The sequence below is a fragment of the Clinocottus analis genome, unplaced genomic scaffold (genome assembly GCF_023055335.1).
Source record: "Clinocottus analis isolate CAN_PGR_092001 unplaced genomic scaffold, fCliAna1.0.p SCAF_6, whole genome shotgun sequence".
NCBI lineage: Eukaryota > Metazoa > Chordata > Actinopteri > Perciformes > Cottidae > Clinocottus > Clinocottus analis.
This window is the reverse complement of record NW_027176218.1, coordinates 1,160,292-1,184,106: the sequence shown is the minus strand read 5'-3', so window position 1 is coordinate 1,184,106 and position 23,815 is coordinate 1,160,292. Positions and strand designations below refer to the sequence as shown.

The 23,815-nt window shown below is 45.4% G+C and overlaps 1 protein-coding gene across 5 annotated transcripts in view; it reads right to left on the bottom strand.

Moving 5' to 3' along the window:
* Nucleotides 1-23,815, bottom strand: part of LOC137803569 (alpha-1,3-mannosyl-glycoprotein 4-beta-N-acetylglucosaminyltransferase C-like) — a 113,265-nt gene that overhangs the window by 41,006 nt on the left and 48,444 nt on the right. For 3 of the 5 annotated variants that reach the window (XM_068602124.1, XM_068602123.1, XM_068602122.1), the window contains exons 3-4: nt 23,667-23,741; nt 14,364-14,443 (exon numbers count right to left, since the gene is read on the bottom strand). The gene's annotated coding sequence lies outside the window, so the exon portion shown is untranslated. Of the gene's footprint in view, nt 1-6,210; nt 6,286-14,363; nt 14,444-23,666; nt 23,742-23,815 lie in introns of those variants that run through there. The other 2 variants (XM_068602125.1, XM_068602126.1) reach the window with 2 other exon arrangements.

Below are 23,815 nucleotides of genomic sequence, written 5' to 3'. Positions count from 1 at the left end.
TTTGGTGTTTTGCATTCCCTCCGCCTTCGCATCAGTTGTCAGGTTGCCGGTGTCAGCCGGCGGGAGCGCGCTATTGCAGCAGAGAAATTGCCCGAGGCAACATATTAAAACAGGGTCACAGGGTTGCGTTCCCCCGAGGGCGAGCTGTCAAAAATTTGGTCGTGATGCAACAAGTATACGTTTCAGGTGAGGAGTATGTATGAGGAGAAAAACCTCTTCCCCCCCTGAAGGAGAAATGATTGTTTGAATTCTGGCTGAACCAATACATTAACCCCCGACGACCTCTGTAAAAAAAAAGAACCCCACAATTTTGATTAGGTTTTTTTTGGCGGCAGAAATGAGTGAAGTACGGATTCATGCTTTGGGAAATTGATGAGATGATTAGTGTTCAGCACACAGACCACTTGAGTCATGAAGATAAGTGTTAATCGTGGCTCATTTGTTTCTTCATTACATCCATCATTCATCGGACAGTCGCAGCCTGCTTCCAAACGATGGAACGTCATGCTTAATTATGTATTTTATGTCTTGTTTGAAACCAAATATTTATAAAAGTCCATAATCGAAATAACATTAAAAAAAACTACTTCTTCAAAGCCAAATTATAAGGTTTTACTCCACTCTTACTAAGTAGTTGTGTTGCCTTTTCATTACCAATAAGGTAATATCTATTGCACTGTTGTTGTCGTTGATTGTCTCGTCTAATATATTACGGTATGCACTTCGAGAAAATCCTTGTTTGTGTAAACATACGTCTCAAATACTTGGTTCTGATTCTGATTATTTAGTTTTGTTTTAATGTACAACAGGATTTAAAACTGTGACCGCGATCCTGCACAACATATGTTTCCCTCTAAATGTAAATGAGGATGCAGTTTGGGTGTCGGGAAATGGGATTTTGTAGGAAAGCATATATCTCTATTTTAAAAAAAAAGTCACATACAGATAGATAGAAGCATAACTAGTATATACAGATAATCACGCTGCACTGGGTATGCAATAAACTCAAAAATCTCCTTAAAGACTCTTACTGCAGCAAAGAACTCTAAATAATAACCCCTAATAATGTACCTTGGTCTCCCATTTGCCTTCACAGAATACAGAAAGCAGCCGTTGGCGCACCAGTTGGCGAAGAGAGCTGGCCAGAGGAGCCCAGAAAGGTTCGGATGTGCCCGCAATCAAATGGCGGAAAGTCGCTATCAACCCCATAATCACAAAATTGTCCTCAGCATGAAGGCGGCCGGTGCTTTTTTGTCATTTCCTGTAGGTTAGCCGAGTAGAAAAATTGCCTCAGTTGCGTACCTGCCTCGGTATCAACCTCCGCTCCATTATTTCGTTAGCCGAAAAAAAAAAGATTTCTAGACCTTTGACTTGGTTTTGATCACATTTTCTGGATGGCGGCTTTTATCACAATGGCGCTAATTACTCGCCGCTTCGTTCCGTCACAGCAACGCAACACTACAAAGAGACGTGGCGGGCAAACGGAGTTGAATTATGATTTTCTTTTCGACTTGATTCAATTAATCATCATTTATGAAGCCGCACAATATCTCAAGAGAGGGCGGGGGGGGGGTTTAAATAGAACTTGAGACCGACCGGAAAACCGTCTGCGGGCCGAGTCGACCGCTAACCTTTGTCAAAGGACGAGAGATTTCCATCGACAAGCGGAGCAGAACAATGGGGCAACGCTCCTGTCCTGAATGCTTTGTCTCACGGACACCTAATGCGCCGCTTTGCTGGAGAGAGGGCCAGATAATGAAGCTTAGGCGGGGAGGGGATCAGCGGCGCCGGTCTCCGCCGACTTCTACCCCTCTCATTGTTGGACGCCTCGCTTCCCTGGGAGTCGTCGCACGTTTATCAGTGATCATCAAAGGCACTGTCAGGGAAGTGTGGAACTGGGGCTTCCACGCGCCGTCCGAGACGCCAGACACATCCAAATGAGACAGGCTTATTAATTCTTCAAAAGCCACGCAGCTTCCCTTTTTTTCTCTCTCTCACCGAGACTCATTTTGGTACATTTAAGGATGATAAAAGCTCAGCCGGGGAGCTCTCCACCCGCCTCTTCTCGCTGTCGTACTCTCTCTCTCTCACACATACATCATGCATAATGCAGGCACATGCATTCAGTTGATTTCCAGAAGATATTAGTCCTCGCTTTAGCATAGCTGCCAAGCCTCAAAGTCTTTTGTGAGAAATGGAAATATAAGACATTTCAGGGACAAAAAAAAATAATCAGCAGAGTTTAAAGCAAACACTGTGGTGTGCAGGACTGCTTTCTGCATATATATATATATATATATATATATATATATATATATATATATATATATATATATATAAATCCATACATCTATTTCTTGCCGGAGCTTTCTGCTTTCCCCCCCTTGCTAAGGCCAAATAGTGCCCATATGTCCACTAAAACCGTTGCAGGCGACAGGAAGTTTAGAAAGACAAAGCTCTACTGGTGCCGAGCGTCTTCTGCAGCGCCGACGTCGACGTGAGAGGGAGACAAAGCTTTTAATTCTGAAAAAAAAAAATGAAGCGGCCGGTTTTCCCCACCACCAAATGAGAATCTGTGACAACGAGAGCTGTTTTAACGGGAGGACAAAGCCCTGGAATTCATTACAACTTCTTTTTTTTCCATCCCTTCTTTGCATTCCCTCTCTTATTGCTGCACATTGGATTATACGTGGGACATCAAACGCTTTAATTATCTTAATTACTCCGACATTTGCAAGCGGCGAAGCTCCTTGAAAAACCGAAAGGAAAACGCGAGTGTTCCTGCGTCGTTAAAGTCCACATAATTTGAATGTTATATGAGAACCTTAATTGGCGAATTCATGGCTATCAAGGGGCCTCCTTCATTACGATTCAAGAGGCTCCGTCGTCGTGCCATATTTTCACATAATGAATGTGATTGTGTGTGTGTGTGTGTGTGTGTGTGTCCCACACCCCACACACACACACACCTCAGTGTAATAACCAATTGCACAGACCAGCTGATCGAGCCCACCACCTACACACCCAACATTAATATGGCAAGTTTATTCTAGTTTTACAGCTCACAAAGGGATTATGATAAACTAATTCCTCTTGTGACACTGACATGTCATGGATCCACTGAAAGCTACACCAATACATCCATATTGATCCGATTATGTCAATTCTTCAATTGGAATGATTGATGGATTGATAGATAGTTGGGTTGTTGGGTAGATAGATGGATGGATGGATGGATAGTTGGGTTCTTGGAGAGATGGATGGATAGATAGTTGGGTTGTTGGGTAGATAGATAGATGGATGGATGGATGGATGGATGGATGGATAGTTGGGTTGTTGGGTATATAGATAGATGGATGGATGGATGGATGGATAGTTGGGTTGTTGGAGAGATGGATGGATATAGTTGGGTTGTTAGATGGATGGATAGATGGATGGATGGATGGATGGATAGATAGTTGGGTTGTTGGATGGATGGACGGATGGATATAGTTTGGTTGTTGGGTAGATAGATGGATGGATTGATGGATGGATAGATAGTTGGGTTGTTGGAGAGATGGATGGATAGATAGTTGGGTTGTTGGAGAGATGGATGTATATAGTTGGGTTGTTAGATGGATGGATAGATGGATGGATGGATAGATAGTTGGGTTGTTGGATGGATGGATGGATGGATGGATGGATAGTTGGGTTGTTGGATGGATGGATGGATAGATAGTTGGGTTGTTGGGTAGATAGATGGATGGATGGATAGATAGTTGGGTTGTTGGATGGATGGATAGATGGATGGATGGATAGATAGTTGGGTTGTTGGATGGATGGATGGATAGATAGTTGGGTTGTTGGGTAGATAGATGGATGGATGGATAGATAGTTGGGTTGTTGGATGGATGGATGGATAGATAGTTGGGTTGTTGGGTAGATAGATGGATGGATGGATAGATAGTTGGGTTGTTGGATGGATGGATAGATGGATGGATGGATAGATAGTTGGGTTGTTGGATGGATGGATGGATGGATGGATGGATAGATAGTTGGGTTGTTGGATGGATGGATGGATGGATAGATACTTTGGCTGTTGGGTAGATAGATGGATGGATTGATGGATGGATAGATAGTTGGGTTGTTGGATGGATGGATGGATAGATAGTTGGGTTGTTGGAGAGATGGATGGATATAGTTGGATTGTTGGGTGGATGGATAGATAGATAGTTTATTTACATATGAGACACACAAAATGTAATATAAATAGAAAATATCGCAAAGAAATTAAATGAAAATGATCAGAAATACAAAATACTTAATATATACAACGAAACAAAACACTAAAACGTAATAATTTAGAAAATGAAACCATAAAGAAACCAACACCAATTGGATTTATTCCCCTTCCCATCACCAACATGACCAAACCATTAAAGAGTAAAAAAGACCAGGACCAAAACCAGTAAAGCGTGTATTTTACATCACGCCCCGTACACTCCTCTCATAGACTGCTTTCCTTAGCACTTCACTAAATAACAAACTAAAAGCGTTATTTTCCGTTGGCGTCTGATAAAAGGAAAAACCTGGTTCACACATCTGTTGCTTTCACTTGAATTCTTTGGCGTATCAAGTGGAGGCGCTCATGCCTCCTGTCTTGTGATAACTAAGAAGCTGTGAAGCCACACAAAAAAACAAGCATGTGTTAAAAAATCTATTTTGGAAATGGTGAAGAAATCACTTTTCATGAAAGCCGTTGGCGAATGCCATTAAACACGATGGTGCGACTGGCAGCAGATTCGTTTTTTTTTCCTGAAAATTATTTTAGGACTAATTTAACACCAAAGAAGCCGAGTTTCACTGCGGAGAGTCTTCGACTAGGAGACCGCCGCTCGTGTCCAACGATTAATTATTGGACCTTACGTTTCTAACTTTCATACTGAACGCCAATTACGTGATAAACGTGCCATTTAACATTAAAAAAAGTTATCTTTTCTCAATCTTTTCCAAGTGTGTCTAGTTTTGTTTAAAAAAAAAAAAAAGCTCAAGTAAACCGACATTGGAAGCTTATTTTAAAAATACACAGTTTTCATGTCACGAAGGAAAATTTTACATTTCAGATATGTGTTGGTTTATTTTGAAAAGACACGATAACTGAAGCCGAAAACCGACGCAAGTGGGGTAACGTCAAAGTTTGAAGTGACGTCATGGAGGTACCTCCACACACCTGAGTGCACGGTGACATCACAGCAGCAAGGTGGCATATTAAAGCAAAAACAGCAAAGGTCAGCAAAATAGGATTTTCAGCTGGTGCATTGTTGCTGTATTTCAGTTGATTTTGTATATTTTAACGTATTTCCAGGATTTGCTCCGGGCAGACAGCCATGCTCGCTCACTATGGTGTTATTTCAACACATAAAGACGTTGAGCAATCGCTGGATTGGAGTGTTTTAGGTCCCAGAATGCACTTTGAGACATACTGAGCGTTCACACATGAACTGTTTGCTCGTGAGAATATTTTGTAATCAAACGAACAGACTTTTTTTTCTTCTGTTTTCATCACTTGTAAAAAAAATAAATAGATGCACATTTAATGAGCTTTACTACCACGGCTGTCCTTTGACACACAATACATTACATTTAGCTGAGGCTTTTATCCAAAGAGACTTAAAATAAGTGCATTCAAACTCAGAATAAGGAGAATCAAGACAGTACAATTTCTTCAATAAAGTCAAACTACAAAGTGCTATCAATAAGACACTTTTACGTGCTACTAAAGTGCTACTACAGCGCTATCTTCCTTATTCAAGGTGCAGTCAACAAAGATGTGTTTTGAGTTTGCGACAGAAGAAGCATGTTTGTCGTGCCCGGGGCTCTCAATCGTCTGACATCCTACGTTTGCCGTAGCGAAGCCAATATGCATTTTCTTTTTTTTCTCCTCCCCATATCTACGGCGTGACCGTGTGGGAGAAAAAGAAGACATTATCAAATCCAGACTAAACACATGTTTGCCGACACGGTAATGACGAAGCCAGGAGGTCGCGAGGAGAGACGGGAAAAGTCTCGTTAGCCCCCGAGCGCGCCGACAGCGCCGGCGACGTCTCTCCCCAGAGTGCCTCAAGGCATGCCGGCACAAAAGACACTTAACTTTGAGGAGAGGGAGGCGGGCTCCTCGCCTCGACGCCACCCTGCCGTCACGAGGAAAAAAGATAAGTGTCTCCTCCTTACCCGGAGACGTGGGCGTACTTCCCCGACCTCACGCCGGGGACTCTTTCCCTCCGCGGTGGTTCTCCGTAAATTACTTTCGCTGATGGAGGTGAGAGAGGACATTTGCATCAGACGAGGTGCGCAGATTTATTTTTTATTTATTTTCAGGGTCTCCCTCACTCGCCATATGCGGCATTTAATGTCACCGTAATCTCTGAAGGTTAGCACCTGGCAGCCGCCGCCGCCGTGTATATCGCGGCAGCGAGCTGAATCAGTGGTTTGGAAATGGGTTTGACATTGGGTTCGAGTAAACGTGGGAAACACACACACACGCACACACACAAAATAACACACATTTTAGGGGAGAGATGTGGTGCATCTCCACTCAGATGTTGAACTCCTCCAATGAGCGCGAACGCGATTGGCGAGGTCAGGCCGCGACGACGCAACGCTTCAGAAACTCATCGAGGTAAACGTACCGTGTGTGTACTTCCTGTTGTCAGAGGAATTGGGTGTTAGGCGTCTGCTGCCTAACACCTCATTTCCCTACATATTTTTCTTTGGGTAGCCCCTCCCCCACCCTCTCATGGGAGTATCTCCATGAAACCTCTCCGGTTGATTACTTCTATGTATGTCACGCTAACTTGTGGTGGATTGAGCGGGAAAGCTACGGAGGCGAATACACAAAAGTAGTATTTTACTTTGAAAGCAGATCGTATGAGAGCGTATTGCCCCACCGGAGTCAGCGGAGGGTAAAAAGTGAAGGTACGATCACTTCCCCTCAAGGAGAGGCCGTATAAAGCTGCTTCCCTCCCTCTGCTCTCCCTTTTGTTTTTGACCTCAGCCGTGAAGTGTGTGTTCTGGGAGTTACTTTACTCCTTTTTAATGCTTTGATTTACCTTATTATCGCACAATAAATGTTTAGATTGGTTAAGTACTCTCCCTTTGCAGAGCTAAAACCACACACACACACCCACACAAAGAACTAATAAGAGATCTGCCTTTAAAAGTATAAAGCGCTCTGCATAACCCGCCACCAGCTTCTCTTACTGTGTTCATATCCATTAAGTTAAGTTCAGCATCTTTTACATTATTGATGTGAAAGCAAAAGAACTTCCTGGTTGCTGCTGTGTAAAGTATTCTGTGTCTACAAGGAGTGTTGTTAGTGACAGTGTGGGCTCCATGTGAGCCACGTGAGGGCGGGGCTTAGCGAAAAGGTGGATTCGCTCACAAGTTGCACTACCGTGAAAGTCCAGTGATAAGCCGCTATTACCTTCGATGGTTTCCCCCCGCTGTAGCCAGCTAGCGCTGCTGCTAGCTCCTCGCTATCTCCCCAACAACCATCAAAGGCAGCGGGACCAGCGCCGCCTCGAAAACCAGACTCTGGCAGCGAGTGGGAAGCTAGCAGCAGCGCTAGCTGGCTACACCGGGGGAGCTATCGGAGACAACCACCGAAGATACTAGCGATTTGTGGCAGCTAGCCGGGAGCTAGCAGCAGCGGAAGCTCGCCAACAACCACCGAAGCTAGCGGGACCAGCTAGCAGCTTTGACGCCAGACTCTGGCAGCTAGCGAGAAGCTAGAAGCAGCGCTAGCTGGCTAAAGCGGGGAGCTATGGGGGATAACCAACGAAGGTAGCTTATAACTCGACTTCTATGGTACAATGTCCCGTGTTGTATTTCACACCTCTCCTCCCCATTTCTTAACTATCAAATAAAGGGCAAACAATGCCTCGTAAAACTGCAATTCGGACGTTAGCTTTTAAGCGCTTCCCACTTTTGATCCAACTATAATGAGACTATAATTTTTTTTCTCTTAAGTCCTTGGACTCACTTAGCACGGACGCTGCAGAGGTGTTCAGCGAAGAAAGCCCACATGTCTCCGTCTTTGTGCCGTCATCTTATATTCCTCCCTAACTCCCTCTCTGAGAGAAGGCTTCTGTCTACAGTCTCTAAATCCCACACCTCCCCGAGCATACGCGTCTGTTCATCACGCTTTCTCCATTCTCTCCTCTTTTTTTTTTCGGGGAAAAAAGGTGGAGGGGGTTTGTTTTGTTTTCTGGGATTCTGGTGACATTTTCAAAGTGCCAGATCCGTGCCTTGAGAAATTGTGCCTGTGCCCACACCTCTGCGCCCTTGAAACACACAAACACACACACACACACAAAGCAGATCCACGCTCTCCTCGCCTGGAGCCAGGCCCCTCTGTGCTCCTCTACCTCAGAGAAGCTGGATCTTGGCACCGAGAGGAGCTGTGGTGGGTTTCTGTGCTCCGCCTGCCAATGCTGCTCTTTTGATCTGCAGCCAGCTGATGACAGATCTACATTAAGCTCATAGTCTTCTCTCTTTTCGCTCCGCTTCGCCTCTCCTCTTCCGTGACACCGGGGCACTTTTTTCTTTCTTTTTTCACTGTCGAGTCCACGGGCATTGGTGGGAATAGTCTTTTCCCCGTGGGGGTCGGCCGCCGCGAGTCTCTTTCTCACACCAACACGAGAGAGAAAATGCAGAATGCTGAGTGGGTTTTTCCAGGCTTGCAGAAGAAGAAGAAGAAAAAAATGGCATGTGGGTGTGAGCCAAAGATAGTGCCAGATCGACACATCCAGGGGGAAGCTGTATGCACATCTCTGATGTGTACCTCCAAGTTTTGGAGGAAAGAAGCAACCTTCACCACGCGCACACATGGACATGCTACATTTCACTGGTATTTAGCCGCCCGCTTGTTCCTGTGTTCAAGAAGTCGTATGAACCCCAAATGAGTTCTAATTGTTGAAAAAATTGTATATTTTCGAGGAAAAAAATCTCTTTAATAACATATTTGAATTATAACTATGAACATCCAGCATGAAATGCGCAGGATTTAAAAAAAAAAGCCTCCTTGAGCGTTCACCAAGCTTTTTAAACTGTCTGGTTCAGGGCCTCAACAACAGCCCACATGCTAATAAGACACCTTTTTTTAAGATTAGGACCTAAAGAATCAGAATAAAACAAAGCATTGGCATGTTACGAAGGAGTTTTAGTCAAAAACGTGTCATTTGGTTCAAAAATTGGAAAAAATACTTATTTTATGCCAAAATTTTGTCTGAATGGTGCATGCTGGGACTTGAAATGTTAATACTTCTGTTGTACTTTTGAATTTCTTAATATTACATTTTCTTCATCATGAGAGAAGAGCATCTCTTTTAGTTGCGAAAAAAAAGTGAGTAGAGGAAAGTAAATATATGGCAGGAATATGTTAGCATGCTAATACCCGATGGCAACCGAGTGTTTCGCTTGCTGGTGCTCGTGCACAGACTCAATATGCGATAAGACAAGATTGCATGGATGCAAATGCGCTACACACACTTTGCACGCATCACTAAAGCTCATGTGGTTACCAATAAGGACAGCAGGTCCATCCCGGTTCAGTCAAACAACATGGGAGATTAAAAAATATGCTAGTTTACCTAAAAAAAATTATAATAATGGAGCCCAAGTCTGCTTTCTCTTTGACACATTTTCCCCGACTCCGACGTCCTTGTGTTCGTATTTTCAGAGAGTCAACGAGGGCTGCGATTGGACAATAACAGCTTTGTGTGAATAGTTGAATGTGGGCAATGAGTCCAATGTGTGACGCAGACACTGAGGGTCAATGTGTCATATTGCATAGCTCTCTTCTTCTGTTTGCTGTGATGAGGTCCAGAGAGAAAGCTGCCAACCCACAGAGCAGATTGTGTGCTAAACTAAGAACCCCCTCACTTGGAACAACTGAAAATTAAATTAGAAAATGTTTTGTTTTTTTTTGTCTTTTTGCTATGAAAGGAAAAGCTCCCTCTTACTGACCTCTCTCTACGTGGACTTAGCGTTTTGCTGGAGTAGAAACTAAAGAGAAATCTGTTCACTTTGGACACGTTTGACAAACATGAAGCGTTTCCAATCCAAATCTAAAGTGCAAAACACTATATAGATAGATAGATAGATAGATAGATAGATAGATAGATAGATAGATAAAAGACTGAAAAGTAGGGGATCCATGATCGAGCCCTGTGGCACCCCATATAAAGTGTTGATTCTTTCCGGCAAAGATTAAAGAGATCCTTCTAGGTAACACCACTTCAGATGATGGAAGGAAATTGTATTAATTACCAAAAAAACACTCCTAAAAATATCTACGTAAAAACAGACATTTTCTGTCTGTTCATAACCTCGACGGAAACGAACGGCGTTGTAAACGACCGACCGTCGGCCTCAGCAGAAATTGCACTCAAGTACCGTGATGTGTGTGTGTGTGTGTGTGTGTGTGTGTGTGTGTGTGAGAGAGCGATTACATGGGATCCACGGGTAACAGCTGCTGATGAACGAGGAGTGGCGGGCGGCGATGGAGCCTCACCATCAGAAATACACAACCAGCTGTTATTTCCAAAGGGGGCTTGTCTGCTTATTACTGCGATATCCAGCAGGAAGAGCTCGCCAACGCACCGTTGAGCATGGCGGGGCGGCTTTGAGCGAGGCGCGGCTGAAAACACTGCTTATATATATATATATTTAAAGTCGGGGGCAAAAAACAGCACGTAGCAGGCGGCTCGCCGAGTTGTTTGCGTTTGTCATTACGGAGCCTGTCCTTCGATTCAGCGGGGCACTGCTTTTGTGTGGGCTGTAAATTGGCAATCAGCCCGTCACATTACCATTGAAATGGTCACCGTAAAGCTCCTGCCACGAGGTCGCGGCCTGTCTCGGTGGCGGAGAGTGCGCCATTGTGTTAAACTCTTAAAGTACATTGACTGTTTTCCTTTTTTTTTTAAACCCCTCTCACTTTCTCTGCACACTGCGCCTGTTTCCAGCTGCACTCGTTGGTTTTTAATACGTCTCAACGCAGCACAGATGTAGATATTTAATGAACCTTTTTTTTTTGTGTGACGGTGGGTTTTTGCAACAATACCCTCCGTCTCCCCGGAGGAAAGCGAGCGTATGGGGATGCGCCAGAGAGACCGTGAAAATGAGACGGAACAAATGTGAGAGTAAACATGAGAGTCAGAGCGCATGTGGGCACAAGAGGGAAGGAGGATGATGGCGGCTCATATATACACACCTAACGCACATCACTCAGCCGCCTGCACGGCTGTCAGGAGCCGGCATATATTATCGCTGCATCTGCTGCGAGATGAGCGGACAAATGTCAGCTGGGATGAAACACGAGTCTTTCTTTTGAAGCCCCCTTTTCCGTGATGGCGGTGCTTTACGATTCAATTCATGCTCAGATGAGAAAATGTCAAAGTTGTTGTATGGAAATGACTCATTTGACTCCAATCAGCTGCTTCTGCTGATACTCCGCCTTGGGATCGGACTCGCCGTGTATTAAAAAAGGTTGAAAATGTGTAACAACAGAGCCGAATTATGAGTTTAAAACATTCAAAGGAACTTAACAAAGTGAGGTCACGGTGTCACAGACGTCTCTGCAACGCAATGAGCTAACCAGCTAGCCGCTGCCCAGTGGGCGGTCAACTAAAAGGTCTTCGAGTTGGCTCTCGGTCCATCACGAGACGACCGACAAGCAGAGCTGCCGCGAGGGCCTGTCAATCACGTTGAAGGTACAGGATTAGCGTGATCGTTTTGTTTCGTGGATAGAAATCTAAAGTGGCAGGAACGAGAAATCGCTGCCACCAGGATGCTATCGGCGCTATTTGGCCATTATCATTGGGTATTTCATTGGCTATTGCCGCTATTTGACCATTGCCATTGGGTATTCCCACTATTTGGCCATTATCATTGAGTATTTCATTGGCTATTGCCGCTATTTGACTATTGCCATTGGGTATTGCCACTATTTGACCATTGTCATTGAGTATTGCCACTATTTGACCATTGTCATTGAGTATTTCATTGGCTATTGCCGCTATTTGACCATTGTCATTGGGTATTTCATTTGCTATTGCCGCTATTTGACCATTGTCATTGAGTATTTCATTGGCTATTGCCGCTATTTGACCATTGCCATTGGGTATTGCCACTATTTGACCATTGTCATTGGGTATTTCCGCTATTTGACCATTGCCATTGGGTATTTCATTGGCTTTTGGCGGACGGCGGCTCTGGGAGGCGGGCCTCCAGTCAGCGATTAGCTGTGGCGACTGTCATTCGGCACCATTTGTATGTGTACACATTGCCCCTTCTTTTTAAAGAAGTAAAGCTCAATGGGTCTGTTTTAGCTCGTTTTAGTCCGCTTCACAAAAACTCTTCATATTCATTTCAAAGACTCTCGGCTCATCCTCTTGCCTCCAGGATACGTTTGCACTCTATTTCAGGGGTATGCTATCAGTTTGCAGCAGTCTTCTTTATCTGACAAGCGGGGCCCTCGTACAGTAGCCTGCACGCGGTGCTTTTTCAAACCCCAGCTCCTCCGGGCTCCCCCTGATTTGAAATCGAAGCACACGGCCTCGCTCTGAGCCAAGCTGTCCTGTCGAAGGAAAACAGCTGTTTGCATGAATCTTTAATGTAACGCCCACATTGGCGCGCCATCGAAGCAGACGAGAATGTGGAGGATCACCTCGGCCGCCTGATTTAAGCTGTTTCAAGTCCACGCCGTCTCAGAATGTCAAACGTCTCGTTCACTGAAGTGTAGCACTTACAAATGTTACAGGTTAGAACAACAGCCGCTGTCGCACAACTCCTTCAAGGAGGGCAAAGAAAACTGGTGACAATAGGTCAAAATGGAGAAAAACAAGACCGTTATGGGTGTAGTGCAACAAAGTAACGTGACAATGTAACGCGACAAAGTAACGCGACAAAGTAACGAAACAAAGTAACGAAACAAAGTAACGAAACAAAGTAACGAAACAAAGTAACGCGCAACAACAGCGTAACGCAACAACAGTGTTGTGCAAAGGCGTAGCGCAACAATGTAGCACAACAACGTAATGCAACAACGTAATGCAACAACGTAACGCAACAACGACGTAACGCAACATTGTAACACAACAACATGACATACGTGACATAATAAAGTATTTACCGTAAAAATCCAATCTCCCTTGGTGGACTTGCTGAGAAGCATAACGTTGTTGTGGGTCATACTTGTCGTACTTATGGGTTTACACTCGACAACTTTCCTGCGTGAAAGTTGTGTGTCTGCCAAACCTCCCAGCCTTTGCTTTGTGGACTTTATTGCTTGTCAAGCGGCATACCTTCCTCATATACTCCCTTATTGTTGAACAGAAGAAAATGCCATCACTGATTATGAGTTTTCAAATACAAGTTGCTTGCAATTTAAAAACACAATATGATCACACACATCCTTACAATTCGATTCAATGGAAGAAAGAAGTCTTGCTTCTCGGTTTGAACACACAATATGTGATATTGACGACTGGTGCAGTGATGAGTGATCTGATATATCAGAGTTAAACCCTCTAATATTGAAGTGATGGATTGACTTCACCTTCGCAACAATCAATAATCACAGGGGCCGGCTGAGCGAGTGACACGCCACAGCGTATTGACAAAGACACACACACACACACTCTGCTGTGTTTCGTTGTCTTAATCTAGAAAGAAATTCAGAGGCTCCGCTGGGTTTCCCCGTCTCACCTTAGAGAGTAAGTATTTCATTTTCCTCCCCACCTTGCGGACACTTCCACATCGTTTGTCTTTGGAGAGACGAGCTGCAGAGTAAACAGCGTGAGCCTCGGATCCGCCGCCCGGCACGGAAAAAGAGCAACGCGGCCGTCAATACGGAGCGCGGCTTTACGATTGTTGTGCTTGGCGACGGCTGTCTGTATCGCACGAGTGTGAAAAGCAATAACGCCACCAAAGTGCAACTGTTGGCGGTCAATATTTTCTCTCCCCGATAAACGCTCTGGGCAGGAGCGTCGCTCCTCGAGCCAACGCAAACACAGCTTTGCAGTTTCAATCTGTCACAGTGTGTGAACGTGGAGCCAGAAGATATATATATTTATATACGCACACACACATTTATAAATTTATATATATATACATATCTGCATTCTGAGTTTCACAGAGGAACCATCCCAATGAGCCACGCTCTCGTCAGAGTAGCGGCCTCATGCTAAAAGCTAATCAGTCTTCATGGCGGCTTTGATTCGGTTTCGTTGCACTGGGGAAACAACAATCTGACGTATAGTTCGACCAGAGTGACACAGTTTTTCTGTCTGGTTTAAAAAAAGACATGAAGAGAGAGAGATTACCTTGTTAAAAGTCAGATGTGTTGGCGGTAGAGAGTCTGCAGGTTGACCGGAACGAGACTCATGAGCACGTCAGCTGCATCCTGAGGAGAACGAGACCAGATGTGCCAAAAGTTACCTCACAGCTGAAAACAGCACTTTTCTTCTTTTCTCCAGTGCACCATGTGACCATCACCATGTGACCATCACCATGTGACCATCACCATGTGACCATCACCATGTGACCATCACCATGTGACCATCTACATGTGACCATCACCATGTGACCATCTACATGTGACCATCTACATGTGACCATCACCATGTGACCATCTACATGTGACCATCACCATGTGACCATCAACATGTGACCATCAACATGTGACCATCACCATGTGACCATCACCATGTGACCATCAACATGTGACCATCACCATGTGACCATCTACATGTGACCATCACCATGTGACCATCACCATGTGACCATCTACATGTGACCATCACCATGTGACCATCTACATGTGACCATCTACATGTGACCATCACCATGTGACCATCTACATGTGACCATCAACATGTGACCATCACCATGTGACCATCAACATGTGACCATCACCATGTGACCATCAACATGTGACCATCACCATGTGACCATCAACATGTGACCATCAACATGTGACCATCACCATGTGACCATCACCATGTGACCATCTACATGTGACCATCACCATGTGACCATCACCATGTGACCATCACCATGTGACCATCACCATGTGACCATCACCATGTGACCATCTACACATTTACACATTTTACATCCAGCACCTCACCGGCCTGAACGCAGGGAAACGAGATTAGTTTGCGTGTTTGTGTGCGTTTGTGTGTGTGTGCAAACCCAGGCGAAAGTATATATACTTTTGTCAATTTAAAATATACTTAAATTTAAAATAGTACTTTTCCAATATACTATCAAAGAAATATACTTTCTGCAAATACATTAAAAAGTATATCGTAGTATACAACAAAAAATATAGATATATTTAAAAAATATATACTTTAAGTGAAAGTTCTGTGCAATTACTCAAATGTACTTCTTTGAACTTTAATTTAAAAATGTATGCTCTAAATTAGCATTAAAACTTTTTATTTAAAGCACATTTTATGATTACAGATTTTAAATATACCACCTCTTCTTATATTTTAAGTACTATTTGAGAAGTGTACTTTCTGAAAATATATAAAAAGTATACAAAAGTCACGCTTTCACCTATTTTAATAATTGCACTTTTAACACACTTTAAAAATAATTGTACTGTCGTGTACTTCTATACCGTACACATTACAAACTGGAATTTAAAGTCCTGTTGAAGTTTACATCAATTTGTTTCAGGTTGTTGTTTGTTAAATTCTGTTTTACAAAGTTAGGAAAGCAATGTTTAGGTAACACACACACACACACACACACACACACACACACACTCAGTCAACAAGCCTCCTATTCCCAGAGCGGCTGCAGACTCCGTTACCCGTGTAGCTTACTTTTGAAGATGAATCTCCAGAGCCCCGCAGGGATAACGGCGCTTTGCCGAGACGTCCGGGAGCGTTGTCTCTCTCTCTCTCTCTCTCTCTCTTTCTCTCTCTCTCTCTCTCTCGGGGTAATAGGCTCGAGATGATGGGTCATAAACATTCATCACGCGGGCGGCGGAGCGCCGGCAGACGGCTAACTAACGCGCTCAATCTCGTTCCTCGCGCGGCCCTTGTTTGTAGCACGCATGGACGCGCACCGCGAGGCCACGCCGTCTACCTCCTTTCCCTGGATGTTCCCGCTCTTTTGAACACACGGGCCGGACCCAACATTAACACAACAGAGAGGAGAAGAAGAAGAAGAAGAAGAAGAAGAAGAAGAAGAAGAAGAAGAAGAAGAAGAACCCTGCGAAGCTCCGTTTATTCAATCTGTCACCATTTCAAAACGATGTGTTCTGCGCAAGGCATTTTGTTTTTTTAGCATTTCCTTTGGCACCGCGACCGTAACCCGGAGGACGCTCTCCTCCGCCGTGACCGTCCGCTGATGTGTAACAGGGCGCCATCGCCCATTTTAAAAAAGCACCGTCGCCATAACGGGACAGGACGCCCTGCTCTCTCTCCACCATTACCACCGGCACACACAGCGGCGGGTAATAGGCTATCCGTTTCCCGCTGGCGCTATCGCCGCGGCGCAGCCTTTCCCTTCCCCCATTACCATAACACTTCTGTCATAATAAGCGGGGAGAGCCTTCCAGTCATGACCGCGGCTCTCTGAGAGGAGGTCAGTCGCGTCGTTAGACCGGTCGGTCTCTCTCACGCGCTTGGTAATTGGCAGGAATAAAGGCCGGGCCGAGGGGAAAAAGGCACCGGAGCTTCCCGCTCTTTTTTTCCGACCCCTTTTTTTGGGGCCGCGTTCCAGTGTGTGTCGCCGAGCCGGCTTTTTCCCGGCGTCTAAAATAAATAAAATGAAGCAGGAGAAGCATGAGGGATATGCGGGAGACGCAGCCAGTTAATTTGGCTCACTCAATCGCAGCTGGTTGGGTTCTCCTGGCGGATTCCTCCCCGGATACAAGCCAGCCCCTGGTCGGCGTCCTGTAATACCGCGCGACACAAGATGAGGGATTTCGTCAATAAAATCCCCTTCATTCATCTAATCCTCTTTCTTTTCTTCTGGCTTTTACAAGTCTTCGTGACTGCTTATATAAATATATATTTATATTTATTTTTATTCTTCTTCTTCTTCTCAGGACAAGCGCCAAAACCTGGAAGGTTCTCACTCTCGCTTTCAGCAAACAGGAACTTCGAGGGTGGAGAGCGAGACCCCGACAGAGGAGTGAGGGGTGTTGGCTCATTATTCACGGAAGACACTCAAGGCCACGGGAAATAGCACACTTCATTTTTCTTGTCAAACTCGGCGCCCGGCTTAATGCCGCGTTCGCAGCGAAGCGGCGAGACGAAAGAGGGATCCGGGGGGGCCGCCGAGACGTGGGAGGAGTGCTTGATCCAGACGGAGGCGAGTCAGTGGCTTCCTCTTCCTCCTCCTCCTCCAAAAAAAAAAAGGTAAGACCACCTGAGTCGCTATAAAGCCGCCGGAATGAGTTGGAAGCGGGAAAAATAAACACGTCTCATCTCTCAGAGAGCGAGCGTACGGTACGGGGGGAGGAGGAGCGCTCGCTCTCCTCAAAAAAAAAAAGGGAAAATGAAATATGGCCTCAATTATTCTGTAAGTGTAGAGAGGCACAGATGTTCCTATTGTTCCTCGCGTTCCACATCCTCCTAAACCTCCCCTCATTATCGCCTTCATTACGGCGGCGCCATCAATACGGTAGGCGACTGCCAAGGAAACCTGGATGTACCCACAACTCATCATGCCGACACCGATTAATCATCCGTCCCGGCAATTACACACCTCTCCTCGCCGTACCTTTCCATTGATTCTGAGCACGCTGATGCCCCCGCCACCAAAAAAACTCCACATGACTGCTCTGGCCTGCAGCTCGCCGTGGCCTCAATCTCCTCCTGCTCCATATAACCGCTGGCCTGGAACCGCGTTGTGATGGAGGAGATGATGGAGCAGGTGTTTTTTTATTTATCCATTTTTTTTTTGGTTGCCGGCTTCCCGTCAGCAAAGGCAATGGCGGCTGGGGCCTCGGTGTCAGACAGCCTCTTTTGTTTCCGACTCCTAATTGGGGTAATTTATTGTCCTAACAGGCGGAGCAGCTGTGGCTTTACAGCGCAGCGCCAATTAAATCCAGATGCCGGGATGAAGAGACGTGCTTTGAGGGGGTCGATCGCTAATATTTAACTGCGGGGATGAATGTGACGAGCCGCGATGAGAGACGTTAGCTCGCGTCGCGTCGCCGTCCCGCTGATGTTGAAAATATGCAAAAAAAAGTTTTTATGAGGATTCATGAAAACAGTCGCGGCCAGATCTCGGGGCAGACGTTGGTCATCATTTCTAGCAATGGATGCAATTTTCTGCCAGATTAAATATGCGAGTATACCCTCATAGCCTCGTGCTAGGACCCCGTGGTGAAGCAGTTAAGCCACAGGACTCTAGTTCAAGTTTCACTGAAGCCCCGCCCCCCGCCACCACCGCGCTAACCCTGCTGCACAAACACCGCGCTAACCCGGCCGCGCAAACACCGCGCTAACCTTGCCATGCAAACACCGCGCTAACCCTGCCACGTTAATACCACTGCGCTAACCTTGCCACACGAACACCACCGCGCTAACCCCAGCGAGCTAACACCACTGTGCTAACTGTGTGCTAACTCTGCCGCACTTACACCACCGCGCTAACCCTGCCACGCAAACACTGTGCTAACACCGGTGCGCTAACACCACTTCGCTAACCCTGCCACGTTAACACCACTGCGCTAACCGTGCGCTAACCCCACCACGCTAACTTGGAGAAATGGAGGCAGCAGCTCACTGGAGGAACCGTGGAAACACAGCGACTGTTTGTTTTTTGGGCTTAAACGTGGAAAAAGAGAGAGAGGGAGTAATGAGGCGACCCTGGCGAGGCTTTCTTCTTCTTCTTCTTCTTCTTCCTTTTTTTGTTCATTTGTCTTCCGTGTGAAGTTTTAATGAAGTGGTGGTCCGCTCTGCCACTGTTTACTCTGAATGGAGGGTGTTTGTTGATGTAATGCGCGCAGCCTCGTAACAAGTTAAACATCTTACTGACTTTCATATTCTTGTATTTTTCTTTCCGCTGCTGCGAGCCGACCGTCGGAGTCCATTTTAATATTCGTTCAGTTAGCGACACTAACGTGGAGCAGCTGCTCTGGACAAGCCTTTCGACACCGAAAGTGTTAAATATTACTGTTTGAGCCATTTGTGTCACATGAGAATGTAATCATATTAAGCGTTGTTTAAGTTACTTCAGTTAAACTGTCTACATTTCACCACAGGGTGTTGAATGTGGAGCGACAGCCACCGGAAAGGGTTCCCACCCTGCAGAGCAGCAGAGACACTTTGAGTACTTGGAGTACGCGCTATATGAAATTAAAGTATTATTATTATTATTACATCGGGATCTGGAGTTTCTGGTGAACCTTCGTGTCTGATTGTGTCAGAATCGGACCTGTTGGCATCGATGAGCTGAATAACTTTAAAAGATAATGACGAAAACATGTTGAACTCCAAATGTCCCTCTCTGTTGGCGGTTGGATCGCATCTCTCTGGGATGGAACCCACGTAAGGAGACCTTGGACGCCTACGTCTCTTCTTGTATCGCCTCGACAGCGGCGGCTCGGCTCCGCCTCCTTTTCCCCGTCTCGCTCTCTCCGAGGGAGTCGTTGAACTCCGAGGGCGAGGGCGAGGGGATCCGTGAGCGGCACCGACTGGATGAAACCTCTGTGCTTTACGAGGATAAGGAGCTCTGACCCAATTAGCTGTCTTTGTAGAATAAAAACTGCACTGGCCCTCAATTAAAGCACCACACACACACACACACACACACACACACACACACTTCCCCCGCTGTGTTTTTACAGAATAAAGTGATTACAGATTTAATTAGCTGAGGACCTCGCTTCAGGGACACTTCCTAAATCCATATTGATATTTCTGCAGAGTTTGGAGACGGAGGCGTCTGTGGTGAGGACGTTGGCTGCAGAAAAGTGAAACGCAAAAGATGATTTGCAACTTTTCTCCTGCTCTTGTTTACCCCCCCGCCCCCTTTACCCTCCCCCCTCCCCCGAGGCTAATCACTCTTTTGCAGGAAGACGGCGAGAATTACGCGGCGAGAGCAACGAGCCGATCAATGCCGTCTCTCCGCCGGAGCCTTGCATGTAAACAGGCCTGCTGTCAACAACCAGCTGTTTATGTTTTTTTAACATTAAATCCGTATTTAAAAAAAAAAAAAATAGACCTCCACCTAGACTTTATGATAAATTAAGTCAAGTGTGTGAGAGAGAGGGAGGAACTATGGCGTCCTGCAGTGGCGAGCTGTGGATGTGGTACCTACGCAGCTGTTTAGTTTAACAGCAGCGTTCTTGGGCAGCGTTAGCGGGCATCCAATATTGACAATATTCCTACACATGTGCTGAGAAAGCTGCATGTGAAGTGTGAGACTATGAAATGCCATGAGCAATAACCATGCAAACTATTGTTCTTGTCCAAAATCATTTCGATAAAGAGATTTTTTTGTGACGTGAGTCTCTGGGCCTGTTTTTGGTTTCAGGGCCGAGCGGTAAAATCTTCCAACGATGAGAAATCTTTTGTTGTTATCCATCGCCTCGCTGTAAAAAAAAAACTATTTCCCTTCGAGGACAACTCTTCTAAAGTTGACACGACTCGCTCAACTAGTAGAATTTGATCAATTTGGCTATTTGGACTAGAAGATCTACAAAATGTCATTACCTTATCATAATGACTGACTGGAGGTTAGACTACATGCTGCAACGGCACACTGCCGCCTCTTACTGGTTATTATTTATGATCCCTTCAACAGTTATTCATATTGTGCAGATATTACATTAGTTTATTCATTTTAGTTAAAGAAGTCTGTGGTGCATAAAATTGGCATGAAGCAGTGAGATGGCCAACGAGAAGCGTATTCATTCTATGTATACGGAATAAATTCTCAATGACCATAAACCATAATTAACCTTCTGGTCTCTTTATGGTTCTGTCTGGAGGAGCATACTCTTCAAACTGTAAATGTGGCATTGCCATTATTATAAATATCAATCAATACATACCCCCCAAAAAAACATCCAGCTATATCCAGGGATATTTGTCTCTGAGGGACGTTGATCGTCATTCTGGGAAACGCAGGACGTCACTATTCATTCATTTAATATTTAAAACGAGCGTTCCCATCACGACCGTCAACAAGGAGGGTAATAAATACTCAAAGCTTTTCAGCCAACATGTTCTTGTGGATACGCACTTTATGAATAAAAGCAGCGTGCCGTGTTTTCCCCCCATATAATCCGGACTGTACTGTGCATACAGTGAGTTGATAAAACGGCAGATCGCAGGAGCCGGGGAGGGAAATGGAAATGAGGATGGAGAGCGTGGAGGTGTCAGAGCCGCTCGTCAAACTCCGGCACGTACGATGAATATTTCACCACTGACGCGCTCCGGCTTGCCAGCCCCAAAACGCAGCCCCTCCCCCCGGAGACCCACGAAGACAAAGAAAAGAGAGACAAATAGATCTGGCAGAGAGATGGATGCCTGAGTGGATAGTTAGGTAGATGTATAGAGCGATAGATGGGGGAGAAAAAGGTAGCTTGGATAGATCACCCCACCCCAGCCCCCCCTCCGCCCTCCTCCACCTCTCCACCCCACATGGACGCCTGTCTCAGGCTTCATCTCGCAGAGCTAAATTTCACGAGGCAGGGCTCGACAGGAAGAGAAGAGCTCTCCACAGCTGACAGCGCCAACAGGAGCTGTGTGAGGAGCTCGCCGCATCGCCGCGGCAGGTAGCGCCCAGGTAACGGGCCGACAACACGCTCACGGACACGGAGGAGATGTGACGCAAAGGGTGGAGAAACAAGAGCCGAGGAAATGACTCCACGCTTAACGTCAGCAGGCCGATGCTGCGTTCAGGCCCAACGCACGCGACAAATAACTTTTAAAATGCTTGTTTTCTTAAAGGAGCTTCGGCTCGATCGGTGATAGACTTTGCTAGCATTGTAGCTTTGCTAACATTGTAGCTTTGCTAGCATTGTAGCTCTTATAACATTACAGTGTTGCTAACATTGAAGCTTTGCTAACATTGTAGCTTTGCTAACCTTAAAGCTTTGCTAACATTGTAGCTTTGCTAACCTTAAAGCTTTGCTAACATTGTAGCTTTGCTAACATTGAAGCTTTGCTGACATTAAAGCTTTGCTATCATTGTAGCTTTGCTAACATTAAAGCTTTGCTATCATTGTAGCTTTGCTAACATTAAAGCTTAGCTAACATTAAAGCTTTGTAACATTGAAGCTTTGCTAACATTAAAGCTTTGCTAACATTGAAGCTTTGCTAACATTGAAGCTTTGCTAACGTTGTAGCTCCATCAACACACATAATAATAATAATTTACCTTGTTTGTACCAAATAGTGTGAACGCTTGCTTTCAATGACGGTATGCTAATGGTTTGCAGGTACAACGCTGATTGTGTTTTTTTAAAAACATTTGTTAATTAGAACAAAATACGAAGTGTTACTGACGGATTTTTTGTATTTTTTTCTTCTGGAACTTTGGTGTGATCTTTTTGCCCAATGAAACGCGAAGAGGTCACTGACGTTTTCTGAACCAAAGTTCACAGCAATTTATTTCAGTTGTTGAGAAATTTTACTCAAAACTACAAATCTCAACCTGCTGGTGGCTCAACCGTTTGATTCATTTCCTGGAAAGCAGCTCGGGGTCGTCCTCTGGGCCTGTCGGGTGTCCTAGGCATGTTTCATGGTAATCCAAAAGTGTTTGCCTTGACATTTGGTTTCCCAAATGTCACAGGAATCCGTTCCAATTGTTGAGATACTCGAGTCTGGACCAAGTCGGTGGACCGACCAGCAGACAGCATTCAGCCGTGCGATCCCCAACGCTTTACAGGCCGGCCAAATCGATGCTCGGTTACACTGGTGCTAGTGAAGTAGACAAAGGTGCAGAAATAATAGAAAGGGTACACATTTGATTGGAAGCTTGTGGAAATCTCCCATACCCAGAAACACAAACACAATCCACTCCGATCCGAGCTCCAAACTGAGAGAATCACGCTCTGGTAGTCGGGTAGCTCCACCTCTCTCAGCCTGTTTTATCACTACAGGCAGCAAAAATAAGAGTTGGGGGATTCATCGTCTTCCTCCTTCACACACATTGCCCTTGATTACTTATTACGGAACATTTTCGAAGGAAAATCGGCAAAACACCGAGCCGAGAAAACGCTTCTCCAATGTGATGCTTACGGATCGCCACGACACTGCGATTCATTTCCAACTTCCCACAGAGCTCTGGGAATTCAATTTTCCCCATGGGGGACTTTATTTGTTTTATATTTAAGAAATACAACTGGCTTTTCCCCCTTTTTTTTTGTTGAAGGTTTTGCAGCGTTGTAGTACCCGTAAAGTTCCCTCCGCTTCCCGCCGGACCACATAAAAATGCAACGCCATGCGGTCGACTCGTCCGGAGCGATAAATGGACGGTTTCACTCCGGCGGCTTCATGTTAAAGTGCCGTATGTTATGATCCAGAGATTGCCATGTTGCGCTGATCAATACGTCTGCATCAGATGAGCTCAGGGTTTACAGGGCGAGGAGGAGGAGGAGGAGGAGGACCAGTAAAGCGGTAAATCTGACCAGAAGCACTTACTTCCACCGCGCGTCCTACGGGCCATTATTGGTGGGGGGGGATGCTCACACATCAAAGTGGCAGGGGTCTTCCAGGCTAAAGCGGAATAAGAAACAAAAAGGCCCATTAAATCACAGCGTAGAGACTCTGCTGCGAGGAAGACACGCACA